Source organism: Triticum aestivum, chromosome 6A (genome assembly GCF_018294505.1).
Source record: "Triticum aestivum cultivar Chinese Spring chromosome 6A, IWGSC CS RefSeq v2.1, whole genome shotgun sequence".
Taxonomy (NCBI): Eukaryota; Viridiplantae; Streptophyta; class Magnoliopsida; order Poales; family Poaceae; genus Triticum; species Triticum aestivum.
Window position 1 is genome coordinate 231,399,389 of NC_057809.1, and position 14,949 is coordinate 231,414,337.

Consider the following 14,949-nt stretch of genomic DNA (forward strand, 5'->3'; position numbering starts at 1 on the left):
ACAAGTATCACACTTATGATTAACCCCCTCGCAAGCATCCGCAACTATGAAAGAAGACTTAAGGTAAACCTAACCATAGCATCAAACATATGGATCCGAATCAACCCCTTATGAAGCAACACATAAACTAGGGTTTAAGCTTTTGTCACTCTAGCAACTCATCATCTACTTATTACTTCTCAATGCCTTCCCCTAGTCCCAAACAATGGTGAAGTGTCATGTAGTCGATGTTCACATAACACCACTAGAGGAAAGACAACATATATCTCATCAAAATATCGAACGAATACCAAATTCACATGACTACTTGTAGCAAGACTTCTCCCATGTCCTCAGGAACAAACGTAACTACTCACAAATCATATTCATGTTCATAATCAGAGGGGTATTAATATGCATAAAGGATTTGAACATATAATCTTCCACCGAATAAACCAACTAGCATCAACTACAAGGAGTAATCAACACTACTAGCAACTCACAGGTACCAATCTGAGGTTTTGAGACAAAGATCGGATACAAGAGATGAACTAGGGTTTGATAGGAGATGGTGCTAGTGAAGATGTTGATGGAGATTGACCCCCGCCCAATGAGAGGATCAATGGTGCTGACGATGGTGATGATTTCCCCCTCCCGGAGGGATGTTTCCCTGGCAGAACAGCTCCGTCGGAGCCCTAGATTATTTCCGCCTCGAGACAGCGGCGCTTCATCCCGAAAGCTTCCTTCTGATTTTTTTCTTAGGCGAAAGACACCTTATACCAAAATATGGGCTTCGGAGGCCTGCCAGGTGGCCCACAAGGCAGGGGCGCGCCTAGGGGGGTAGGGCGCGTCCCCCACCCTCGTGGACGGTGGCTGGCCCCCTCTGGTGCTTTCTTTGCCCAATATTTTTAATATATTCCAAAACTGACTTTCGTGGAGTTTCAGGACTTTTGGAGTTGTGCATAATTGGCCTCTAATATTTGCTCCTTTTAGCCCAAAATTCCAGCTGCCGGCATTCTCCCTCTTCATGTAAACCTTGTAAAATAAGAGATAAACAGCATAACTATTGTGACATAAAAGTGTAATAACAGCCTGTCGGGGATATAACAATTTGTGTAAGCCGCTCTGGAGGGGCCGGGTTATGAAAAGAGGAGTATCATGCAAAGCCTAGAGCAATCATAAAGATGGCGGTTCAGTAAAGGGTCTAAAGCCCACGGGCGACTTATGGCCCATAGTGATAAACCGCCGTAGTGGTGTGACTTGTATCATAAGGTAGAATTAACTAGTCACCGAGCCGGACATTGTTTATGAGCCGACCGGGACTCTGTAGGCCACCAGGCGTCAACCCATGTATATAAGGGGACGACCCGGTGGCGGCTTAGGTGAAGAAACAACCAAGTCGATAACCAAGCCGGCGAGTTGAGCCTCTTGGAGATCGAAACTTCAGCAATACCAATCCCAACTAGACGTAGGCTTTTACCTTCACCGTAAGGGGCCAAACTACTATAAAAACTCTCTCATGTGTCCTTTGTCCTGATTAACCCCTTTGAGTTTCCAAGTGCGATGGCCCTACGACTAAGTCCTTGCTCTAGGACATCTGCCGTGTCAACTCCACGACAGTTGGTGCCCACTGTGGGGCCAGCGCACGGTGGATTTGAGTTCTTGAAGGGCAACTTCGAAGGGCTCAAGGGATACGCTGTGGGCCGGATGACCAAGAGTCGTCGCGGCAAACTCTACATCAACAACGAAGGCTGGGGCCCCGAGGCTGGCTCGATCAAGTATGGGTACCGGGTCCCCTTCGGCAGAATTCACGTCTTCATCGGCCAGATTAGAGAGTCAGGCCCTGAGCCGGTCGTCCACATGAACCTCATCGAAATGGCTCAGCACGCCGGCTTCGCCCGTGTTCAATCTGTCATGAGACATGCCTTCATAGGCTGCATCCATGGCGGTGAATACTCCGAAGGATCGATGGAAGGCGGGGAGATGGCTATCTGCTCTGATACTGCAACATCAACAGGTGAGACGGACTCGTTGTACCAGCTGCAAGACGGCATGCTCGGGGGCTGTTCCGATGGCAGCAGTATTCCGGACCCCCTTGAGCCGCCGAATTGGGCCGGAGTCTTCATGGTGGGGACGCAGCCCGGGCAGAACTCTACCACAGCGGCAGCAGCAGCTACCGGGTCGGCAGCAGTCAGGTCAAGACACCCCGTGCGCCCCCCGGCTCAGGTTCTAATGGACCTCATGGATAGGCTGACGACTCTGTTGACCGCTGTGGCAGAACCGGTGGATAAAGCCCAGCACAACGCAGAAGTGGCACACGTGTGGGAGGAGATGGTGCAAGCTAAGGAAAATCTAGCCGCGGAGGAAACCCAGATGGCAGAAGAACGAGCAGCTCTGGATGCTCGTGCTCAGCAACTTCAAGCAAAAACTTTCCGGCTCTCGGTGGATCTTAACGCATCAAACGAGGTCATGAGGAGGAGGCATCAGAAAACTCACTCGCGTCTACCTTAAACGCTAGATCCGAGGAACCTGTTCCATACACCTGGGGCTGGGGGGAGCAACCTGCCGGAGGCAAACCGGGTCACGACACCCGGCGCACCAGTTCAGCCACGCACAATGGAGCCACCTCATATAAATACAGCTCCTCCTCGTTATGTATCAACACCTCTGGGTCACTTCTCCAACCCTATGGAAAACCTCATCGTAGCGTTGGCTCGTTTGGCGGCTCTCCCAATGGAAGGCGACTGCCAGCAGCAATTAAAACCCGGAGGGTAAGAGAACTACTTCAGACGGCTCTGGCCCAGCAGGATGCATACTCCTACAGTCGAGACAGGATTCATCCAACTCCTCGCCCAAGCCGGAGCCTGAGTTACAGTAGGCACATGGAGTCCGCAGAGATGTCAAGTAATGCTCAATGCCACAACCGGCCATACACTACTAGGGAAAACCCTATACACAGAATCTTAGCAGCAGCGCGGCTCAAAACGGAGCGCTGCTGCTAATTAGCAGTAGCGCAGGTGTGGAAAACCCGCTATTGACAAGTGCTTAGCAGTAGCGCGCTCGGAGTAACCCGCACTGCCACAAATATGGACCGACAGTGCCCACCCAACTCCATTTAGCAGCAACGCAGTGTCGCGAGCCGCGCTACTTCTATAGTTGTAGCAGTAGCGTGGTTTTTCTGAGGTCGCTGCTGCTAATTTTCAAATCTGGCACACTTTTGGTCCCGGTTAGCAGTAGCGCTTGTACCTAAAGCGCGTTGCTGCTACTTTCTTAGCAGTAGCGCGGTTTACGTCCCGCGCTACTGCTAACCCGCACCCACCACCTGTTCTCCCCACCCACCCACCCTCCCCCTCCCCCTCCTCTCCCTTTCCCCTACCTCTCCCACTCTCACTCTTCTTCTTACTCAATACTTCTCCCCCATTACTCTCCCTCTTCTACCTACCTTTCTCTCTCTTCATTACTCCTACCTAACTACACCACCTCCATTAATGCATCTCCTTTCTCTTTTTCCTTCCCCCTCCACTAGTTGAAGTTATCTCCTCCCAAATTAGGTAGCTAGGTAGATGCAGTATTTAGTTAAGTGACCTATTTGCCCCCTAACTAGATCTATTTTTATCAAGAAGAGCTTTTTGCACTTTTGATCTCCCTGCATCATCATCTCCACCGTGTGCTCGATCTCGAGATATAGGTGATTAAAATTTCATGATTTTGCAAAATGGAAATATGTTTATGTGTGTGTGATATGTTTATGGAAATTGTGTGTGTGGCATGAGTTGATGCCAAATTGTGCTTTTGAGTTGCCTATGTTTTGCCGAAATGTCGATTTATTTCCGTTTTGGCGAATTCCGGGCAAACTCTAGATCTATATATGTCCTATTTTTAAGGAAGGTCATGCCGAATTTTTGTATGACTTTGATGCATGCACACATTTTTATAATCAATTTGTTTATTATATTACCGTCCAGAGTTGACGATGGTCAGTGGAACGATGGTGGACAGGTGGTTGCGGTCGGTGGTGCAGGACATGGAAGAAAATAACCGGACAGAGGTTTTATGTCTGTGTCGAAAATGCAAAGGAATAGTTTGGCTCGACCCCCATGACGATGGTCGTGCCAAAGCGCACCTGCTGATGAGTGGTTTCATGGATGGCTATACTCGGTGGATAATTGAAGATGAGGATGACGATGTTGAGGATGTCGACGGGGCAGGCAATGATGACACGGGGCAAGACAAAGAGATGATCGATAATGGCGGCGGGGAAGAGGCCGTACATGGCGGAGGAGAAGGGGCCGGACATGGCGGTGGAGAGAACGACATGGACTCCACGTAGCAGAGTTCGTCAGTACTAAGTTCAATCGTGCAACACCCTCATGTTCAAGCATTACTTCGCAAGGAGATGAGTACTGAGAGAGCTGCTTCTAGAGAGGAGGCTAAGCTGGAGCAACTGGTGGTAGACTCGAACACTCCATTGTTTGATGGTTGGAATCCTGAGGTGACCCTCTTGAGTTTCACGCTCCAACTCCTGAAGATGAAGGCTAAAAACAAATGGACCGACACTAGCCTCGATGAGCATCTCAAGTACCTAAAGGATGTTCTTCCTGCGGGTAATCTATGTCCTAGTAGTGTTGATGAGGCCAAGAAGATCGTGTGCCCTCTTGACCTGCCACACGTTAGATACCATGCATGCATCAACGATTGCATAATTTATCGGAAGGAGCACGCGGAAAACAAGCTCTCCGGTGTGCAATGCTTCTCGATACAAGAAGGCCGGGAAGAAATGTCCCCAGAAAGTGGTATGGTACTTACCGATCACTCCCCGTCTCCAGAGGTATTTTGTTGATCCCAAGGAAGCAAAGCTAATGCGCTGAAACACGGAGAGGGAGAAGCCCGACGATGGAGATGATCCAGAGCTGAGACACGTCAAGGATGGAAGCCAGTGGAGAGCGTCGAACATTTTCTATTGGTATTTTGAATGTGATGCAAGGAATATCGTGCTTGGCACGTGTACTGATGGCATGAATCCGTTCGGCAACCAGAACACCAACCATACATATTTAATCGTCAAATGATGTAATAAATATCGCCTTCCCTTCGTTCACTGCTCTCGGGTAATAAAAGTGGGAGAAAATAAAGGAAAACAAAAAGGAAAACTGGCAGTAGCGATTTCGTTATAAAGCAGCTACAGTCAAGCTAGCAGTAGCGATTTCCTTATAAAACCGCTACAGGTAGTGAAGGTAGTAGAAGCGTGTTTTGTCTAACGCGCTACTGCTACGTCCACCTAACCCAAAATTCTCACTCTCCCTACTTCATCCCGCCTGTTTTCCCCCAAATCCCCACTCTCTCCCCCGTCACACCGCCGTACCCCGGCGCTCGCCCCCGACCCCGGCCGGCGCTCGCCCCCGACCCCGGCGCGCTCGCCCCCGACCGGTCGGCCCTCGCCTCCCTCCTCTGGTTCCTCCCTTCCGAACCTCAGCCGTCGTCGGGCCTGCCTCCTCGCCCCTGCACCCTTTGTAAACCCCCTCTTTCTCTGCTAGCTAGGGTTCTCCGGTTAATTTACTTAGGTTTTAGTTAGGGCAGTAGGTTAATTAGGTTATCTATTTAGTTATGAATTTAGCAATTGTCCAAATCAACATCCCTTGTTAAAGCAAATTTAAGTAGGCTAAATTTATATGCAAATTTGAACTGGACATGTGATATGTGGATATGTCATGTTTTGGACATGTCATGTTTGGAATTTGAACATGTCATTTGGACATGTGATGTTTTGGTTCAATTTTGGTAAATGATCCGAGTGGCCTATGTTACGCTGGAATGTTGATTCATTTCCGTTCCGGTGAATTTCAGGCGCTCGATATGTCCATTTTTTAGCAAAGGTCATGCCGAAATTTGCCGTGAATAAAGGCATGATTTGTGCTACATAGTTGGCATATCGAGTGCTAGCACATAGATTTCTTTTTTATGTCACTTCTCATTTATTAATAATTTTAGAAATAAACGAGGACACTTAATCATAGGAAACATGTCGAACAACGAAGAAACTGAGCCTTCTGACCAAGATGCAGACGAGATGGATTATGAGGGCGAACAAGAGTACCTCGACTATTTGACTGCTAAGCAAGGTTTGCAGGCCGGCCTCGATGATGGTTTGCGTACTGTATGTTGCATCTAGTTGCTAACCCTTTCTTTTTCGGTGTTGCTCTAGTATATTTTGTTGCATATATATGATTGTACATCCTCTTCATGAACATGCATCTCTAACAAGTACCTAGTTTCTTGATGGCGAGATGGAAGTGCTATGTCGTGTACAAAGGGAAGGTTCCGGGGGTGTACAACGAGTGGCATGAGTGTCAGGCGCAAGTGAATGGGTTCTCGGGCGCCAGCCATAAAGGCTTCAAAATCAGACAAGAAGGAGAAGCTAGTTACTTGAGGTTCACGCTAGCGCGAGAGAGGACTCGTAACCGCCACCTCATGTACTGCATAGTTCCGCTCTCACTCATAGCGATAGCTCTTCTCGCATATACCTTTGTTTAGATGGATGACGTTGTAGTTGCAAGTATCTGAGACTTGCATGTATCGCTATTTTCGAGATGATGACAAGATACCACTTTTGTGTTGGATGATGATTATGATGAGACTATTTGTATGTATATGCTATGATTACATTTGTGGTCTCGCAGGCATTTGTATGTGTATCATGATGACATTTGTATGTGCTAAAGATTCTTCTATAAATCCTATTCAAATACAAAAAAAATATGCCGAAAAAAACAAAAAACTACTAAAATTAGCAGTAGCGAGTGGAGAATAGTTAGCAGTAGCGCGGTAGTAGCAGTAGCGCGCACAGGAGAAGCACGATATAGCTATTATCAGTACCGAGCTTCCATTAAGCGCGCTGCTGCTACACTTGTGTAGCAGTAGCGCTGGTGAGCACGTGCTACTGCTACGTGTTAGCTGTAGCGCCTTATTAGTAGCGGCGGTCACTGCGCTACTGATACATCTAAAACCCGCGCTGCTGCTAGCCTTTTCCCTAGTAGTGATATAGGCATGAGCCAGTGTGGGCTGGAGCCCTTAACTTGGTGGATCAGGAGAGGATTCGTCAAGAGGCGGAACGGGCGGCTCAGATAGCGGCAGAGCAGGCGGCTCACCAAACCTTTCTGGCTTATCCAGCAACCTCGGTTGAGGCAGGATTGGCCACAAGAACCAGAGGCGTGCCTTGCCTAGTCCCAGCCATACGCAATGAGCGGTTGCCCAAGGATTTCAAGGGGCCTCGTAAGGTGCCTAATTACACGGCTGACCTACCGCCGGGGGCTTGGATTGAGAGTTATGAGATGGCTATGGAGCTGTTGGAGGTTAGCGATGTTGCAATGGCCAAGTATTTTACCATTATGTTGGATGGAACGGCTCTGACCTGCTTGAAGGGATTGCCACCCAATTCTATCGGCTCATGGGCAGAGTTGAAAGCACAGTTCATCCAGAACTTTAAGGACACGTGTAAGCAGCCAATGTCGATTATGGACCTGACCAATTGCAAGCAAGAGGATGGTGAATCTACAACCCATTGGGTGCGCCGGGTCAAGGAGATAATACATTCATCTGATAAGATGGATGCCAGCTCAGCAGTTTTGATGTTGGAGAAAAATTGCCATTTTGAACCTCTGAAGCAGAAGCTGGGGCGGCTTAAACGTGACTGTAATGACATGGGAACATTGATGGCGGCTCTTGTCAAGTATGCCGATTCTGATACCACCAAGGACCCGGTGTCTGACGAAGAAAAGGCAACGAAGGGAAAGAAGAACGGCGATGGCAAGGGTCACCAGCATAACCCGGCGAATCAGGGAGGTAATAAACGTAAGGCTGATGAGTTTGTTGCTAATACTAATGCGCAGGGTGGTCATCGGCGGCGCAAGGGCAGACAACCCCCTCGATCGGGCGGGTCAGGCCCCACCCTTGAGCAGTTGTTGAATGAACCTTGTCCAAAACATGACACCCGGGAGAAACCAGCCACCCACTTGTGGAAGGATTGCACGATCATGAAGGCATTTAAAAATTCAAATGCATTTGGTGGGGGTCACGGCCCAGGTGGCGGTTCAGGTGGAGGCGGCTTTCAGGGCCCGGGCATCGGTTCAGGCAGAGGAGGTTTTCACGGTCAGGGTTATCCTGGTCACCAAGGAGGATATAGTCAGCAACACGGGGAAGGGAATCAGCAGCAGCAATCTGGTTATCAGAGCAACCCGAAGCAGTTGAGTAGCGGACAGTATCGTGTCTTTACTACCAGTTTATGTAAGAGGGACCAAAAACTCCACAAGAGGGCCGTTAATGCCGTTGAACCGGCAATTCCACGTTATCTACGTTCGTTGGAGCAGCCTATTGTGTGGAGCAGAGAGGATCACCCGCCCCGGGTTGATAATCCAGGTCACTTGGCTTTGGTAGTGGCACCTCAGGTTGGTGGGTACAGTTTACTAAGGTGCTCATGGCCGGAGGCAGCAGCATCAACATCCTCTACTATGAGACGTTCCGCCGGATGGGATTAACGGATAAAAATCTTAAACAGTCCAACACTGTTTTTCACGGTGTGGTACCTGGTAAATCGGCATACCCAGTTGGTAAAATTGAGCTAGAAGTAGCCTTTGGAGACGAGTATGACTCTAGAGCGGAAAAATTAACCTTTGAGGTGGTTAAGATCAAAAGCCCATATCACGCTCTGTTTGGGCGGCCAGCTTATGCCAAGTTCATGGCTCGGCCGTGTTACGTATATTTGCAGCTCAAGATGCCGGGTCATAAAGGCACCATTACAGTACATGGGAGCCAGAAGATAGCCTTGGAATGTGAAGAAGGTGATGCTGCCTATGCTGAATCTGTTTGCGCAACAGAGGAGTTAAAATTTTACAAGGATCATGTTGACCCGACAGACATGACGCCATTAAAGAAACCAATGACAGAGCATGAGCTGGAGTTGAAATTCAAATCAGTTGATGACACTAAGATGGTTGACTTTCTACCTGGTGACTCATCCAAACAGTTCATCATCAGCGCAAACTTGGATCCAAAATAGGAAAGCGCGCTCATCGAGTTCATCCGTGAGAACCGGGACATCTTTGCATGGAGACCTTCAGACATGCCGGGTGTCCCGAGGGAACTCGTTGAGCACACTCTTAATATCGATCCAAATTTCAAACCTATCAAACAGTTTCTCCGACGGTTCAATGAAGAAAGGTGCAAGGCCATTGGGGAAGAGGTGGCCCGGCTCTTGGCAGCCGGGTTCATTGTGGAGGTCTTTCACCCTGAATGGTTAGCTAACCCGGTGCTTGTACTCAAGAAGAATGGCACCTGGCGTATGTGTGTGGATTACACAGATCTGAAGAAGGCTTGTCCGGCTGATCCTTTTGCTCTCCCCCGGATTGATCAGATCATTGATGTTACGGCGGGTTGCGCACGGTTGAGTTTCTTAGATGCGTATTCCGGTTATCATCAGATTAAGATGGCAGTCAAGGATCAAGAGAAGACAACTTTTATAACTCCTTTTGGAGCTTTCTGCTATGTGTCTATACCTTTTGGGCTTAAGAGTGCCTAGGCGACTTACCAGCAGTGTGTGCAGAATTGTCTTCACAATCAAATTGGGCGCAATGTTCATGCTTATGTGGATGATATAGTAGTGAAATCCAGGGAAGAGGAAACCTTGGTCACGGACCTGAAAGAGACTTTTGATATTCTCCAGGTTTACAAAATGATGCTTAACCCGGCCAAGTGTGTTTTTTGGAGTGCCAGCCGGCAAGCTCTTGGGTTTTTTGGTGTCTAACCGAGCTATTGAAGCTAACCCGGAGAAAATCAAGGCAATTACATCCCTAGCCAAACCAACCTGCGTCAATGATGTTTAGTGGCTCGCGGGTCATGTGGCTGCTTTAAGCCGGTTAGGGGAAAAGGCTATGCCTCTGTATCAGTTGATGAAGAAAACAAACATTTTTGTTTGGAGCGATGCAGCGAACGCTGCTTTTGAGGATCTGAAGGCACAGTTGGCTGAGCCGCCGGTCCTAGCTGCTCCAATTGAGAAAGAGCCGCTATTGTTATATGTGGCTGCCAACTCACGGGCTATTAGTGTGGCTATTGTGGTAGAGCACAAGGAGGCTGGCAAAGAGCATCCAGTTCAGCGGCCGGTTTATTATGTCAGTGAAGTGCTAATTGAGTCTAAGCAACGATATCCACATTGGTAGAAGCTTGTTTATGGGGTGTTCATGGCGAGCCGGAAGCTTAAACATTACTTTCAGGGACATCCAATCACTGTGGCTAGCTCTGCTCCTTTAGGAGATATTATTCAAAACAGAGAAGCCACGGGGCGAGTCGCCAAATGGGCAATTGAGCTTGGGTCTCATGGGTTGAAGTATGTTCCACATACTGCAATTAAATTTCAAGCCCTGGTCGACTTCATCAATGACTGGACAGAGATGCAGATGCCGGAAGAGAAGCCAGACAACACGTATTGGACTATTCATTTTGATGGATCCAGGCAATTGGAAGGCTCGGGGGCTGGAGTCGTGCTGACTTCCCCATGAGGTGACAAATTTTGTTATGTGTTACGGTTGATGTTTCCTTGCACTAACAACGCAACAGAGTATGAAGCCTTGCTCCATGGTCTTCGAGTGGCAAAAGAGATGAGCTGGAGCTGGGTCAGATGTCTTGGTAACTCGGATCTAGTGGCTCAACAGGTATCTGGCAAGTGGGATTCCAAAGACCCTCTCATGGCGGCTTATCGCCGAGAGGTTGATTCCGTTGCAGGATATTTTAAAGGTTATCAGGTGGAACACATTGACCGTCGAAAGAACGAAGCAGCTGATGCTTTAAGCTGGCTAGGGTCTCAGCGTAAGCCGGTGCCACCTAACACCTTTTTGGATGTTTTGCATAACCCCTCTGTCAAGTTGCCCACAGAAGAAGATTTAGCTGTTCCTGACTCGGACGCTCAGTTGGTGGTGGCTCTTCATGTCATCCCAGATTGGACGGTGCCTTTCTTGGCTTACATGACCCAGGGAGAGTTGCCAGCGGATGAGACCATGGCTCGATAGATAACCCGACGATCTAAGTCCATGACGATTTCAGATGGAGAGTTATTTCATCGCAGTGTTTCCGGAGCTTTTCAACGGTGTGTTTCTCCTGAAGAAGGTTAAGAAATCCTTCGTGAGATCCATGAAGGCGATTGTGGTCATCACGCCGGGTCAAAATCTTTAGTGGCCAAGGCATTTCGTCATGGTTTTTACTGGTTGACGGCTCACGCTGATGCGGAAGATCTGGTCAGTAGATGTGATGGATGTCAGAAATTTGCACGATGAGCACATGTGCCGGCTCAAGAACTCCGGATGATTCCAATCACTTGGCCGTTTTCGGTTAGGGGACTTGACATGGTGGGACCTTTCAAGAGGTCTAAGGATATAAAGACGCATCTCCTGGTGGCAGTTCATAAATTCACCAAGTGGGTTGAGGCGGAGCCTGTGAGCAAGTGTGACGCAGCCACGGCGGTTCAGTTCATGAAAAAAGTGATCTTTGATTTCGGTTTCCCACACAGTATTATCACAGACAATGGCACCAATCTGTCTCAAGGGGCTATGGAAGAGTTCTGTCAACGAGAACACATCCGACTTGATGTTTCTTCTGTAGCTCACCCTCAATCCAATGGTCAAGCTGAGAGAGCCAATTAGGAAATTTTTAAAGGGCTCAAACCCCGGCTCATGGTTCCTCTACAACGAACGCCGGGTTGTTGGTTAGAGGAATTACCCTCGGTATTATGGAGTATCAACACTACGCCCAATAGGTCTACGGGTTACACACCTTTCTTCATGGTTTATGGAGCAGAAGCAGTATTTCCTAGTGACCTCCATCATGACTCGCCCCTTGTGATGGCTTATGTTGAAGCTAATAATGAACAAGCCAGACAGGATGCACTTGACTTGTTGGATGAAGAGAGAGACTTAGCAGCATCCCGGTCAGTGATTTATCAACAAGACCTGTGCCGATACCACAGCCGCCGGGTTAAGTCCAGGACTTTTCAGGAAGGTGACTTGGTGCTCCGGCTCATCCAGGATCTCTGAGATGCACACAAGTTATCCCCACCTTGGGAAGGACCCTTTGTGGTCAGTAAGAATTTAAACAATGGGTCATATTACCTCATTGACGTTTGAGAGCATGCAGACTCACGTAAGTCGGAGGAGGAGACCCGTCGGCCGTGGAACATTGCTCAACTTCGGTCGTACTACACTTGAGCCACCGGCTCTCCTCATGTACATACGTTCACATTGTATATACCATGATAAGCAATAAAGTAAGACCATCAGTCTCTTTTCTTTTCAAAGATTATGCATATTTGTTAAATCTTATTTTTCAAATAACTATTAAGGAGCTGATCATATTTGAATCAAGTTTACCCTTTTTGTCCAGCTTATGACTGTATCCGAATCTAAGATGTAATATCATAGTTACTTGGGGGCTTCCTGTTCAAACATAGGTCGTATTCGAACCAAAGAGAACATAGCTGTCGTAACCCTCTTGATCGGCTCAAGGCCAAACTCACTTGGGGGCTTCTTGATCGTATCCGAATCATAGCTTAACCCCTCTTGAGTCCGACTTGGATCGTATTCGAATCAGGGTCGTTAAAAACCTCTCAAGGTCATTTGGGGGCTTCCTGTTCAAACATAGGTTGTATTCGAACCAAAGAGAACATAGCTGTCGGTACCCTCTTGATCGGCGCAACGCCAAAGCCACTGGGGCTATACGGTCGTATTTGAACCTTAGCTTAACCCCTTTGGTCTAGTTTACTGGTCGTATTCGAATCATAAACCACCAACCTTTTTGAATACAAGATTAAAATTATTCTTGTTATTTATTGCTTGCCTTTTAGTTTGTTGTTGTCTCAATATTACAAAAAAATTAGCCTAGTCTTCTTCACTAGCTCACTTATTGGACAACACAGTCACCCGGGTCATTCAAGCTGGTGGTTCAAGGATCAAAAGGTATGAGCTACTAAGGTATAACGATCATTGCATTAACTTTTCATAAACATTGAGTTATCAAATTCAATCACCCGGATTATTTAAACTGGCAATCTAAGGATCAACAGGGATAAGGTATGGTCATTACTTATACATACTTACCCGCTGTGTTAGCCAAAAGGTTCATATTAGCCCTTATCTTTCATTTGTCTCCGCTCTTATCGAGATAAATATATTGGATCTACATTCGGTGTTTAAACCCGTTTGGTTCTAAACCGCCATGCCAGTCTTTTCTTTGTATTTACAGGAACATAGTTCAAACATTGCAGAGACAAGCGTTAAGCGATGCATAAGCAAGCATTAAACATTGGCATCACGAAATACAGATTCACGGATAAGTATTTTTATGCGCGATGGCACAAGCAAACTTGAAGTGTTTTAATAGCTAAGCTATTACAAGGCTTTATAAAGCCCATGAAGATGTTCATTATCCCTCCCTAGCCAGTTCACCATCTTGAGTCTGCTGGAAGTTGGGTTTTGATCAATCAAAGTCGTTCATGGCGAAAAATTCGGCTTCGTCGTCAATCAGGCCGACCGGGTCAACCTCCGGGGCAAATGTATTTTCACTCACTGGTGGGATCAAGTCTGTTACTTTATATGAGGGAGGGGCCATCTTCTTATTCACACTATCAAAACCCGGCTGGTACTTATCCACATTGGTATCATCTCTAAGACTAGTCACCTGAGGCCGGACTTCGCGGACACAGGCTATAAAGTCATCTTGATCAAAAAGAGACCCGTCCTCCTTCACGGTAGGATAGCCCCTTGCCACATCCGCCGGGTCTAGGTCTGGCACCCAAGCCTTGGAGCGGCTTAGGGTAGTCAAAGCTCCAGCTCACGCACAGGAGTGTTTTACTTCTTGGAACCTGGCAGGAAGGATGGATAGCTTCTTTAGGGCGTCACTCAGCCGGTTAGGTCCTTGATTAGTAGGAGAGATAGCAGCCAGAGCCCATTGTGCACCGATATACAATTGTTCAACTAAAGTGTATACTGCCTTCAGATTAATCAACGGGTCTTGGCTTAGATTCTTACTTCGAGGACCTACATATATTTTTAACAGAGTTAGTTGGCGGATTATACTCCGGTTTGGCAAAAATATACGAAAGGCCAAATGAGGGAGCTTACCAAAGATAGCAGTGACCATCTGAGACATCCGGCCCTTTAAACTGTTCAGCTCTGTTGAAATTTCTTTCAGAGCTATTTCGACTGTTTCAGCTTGTCGGGTCAGAAGTGTTTTCTCATTTTCCCAAGTCTTCTCCTTGGCAGCAAAGCTGGTCTTCAAATTTTCCCTGGCAGAAAGGCTTATTTGTAGTTTAGAGGTGGAAGATTTGATTTCTGACTCCTGACTCTCCAGCCGGGTCTTTGCGTCAGTCAATTGAGAGTTCAGTTCAGACAAGGCATTCTGTGAAACGTTCAGATAAGTCAAGACTTGGTTTCAAATTCAAATATCCAAATTCAAGATTCAAGTCTCAAGTACTTTACGAATAAACCACTTGACACTTGGGGGCTAATGTATGCCAAATCAAATTTTTATGACTCTACAAACATATTTGAAGTCCCAAGTCCTTTACAAAGTAACAACACTTGGCACTTGGGGGCTAATGTACGCAGTTCAGCAAGGTTATCACGGTTAAACCAGAGCGTTAAATACTTTGAAGACAGTTTTCAATTCTAAAGTACCGATTCATTAATGATCAAAATAAATCGGTCCTTGGGGACTATAGGTGAAATTTTTGTTCTATCAATATCAGGCAAAGATTCAGAGGTAAAAGTCTCGGCCTATATTTTAAGTCTATAGGATATTCCGTTTCTCTCATAATCTGAAGACTTGGGGGCTGAGGGAATATTAGTAAACCAAAAACAACGTACCTCATACTTCAACTGAAGCTGCTTGACCATCTCGATCTCAGACTCATGACTGGAGTGTACATGACTGAGA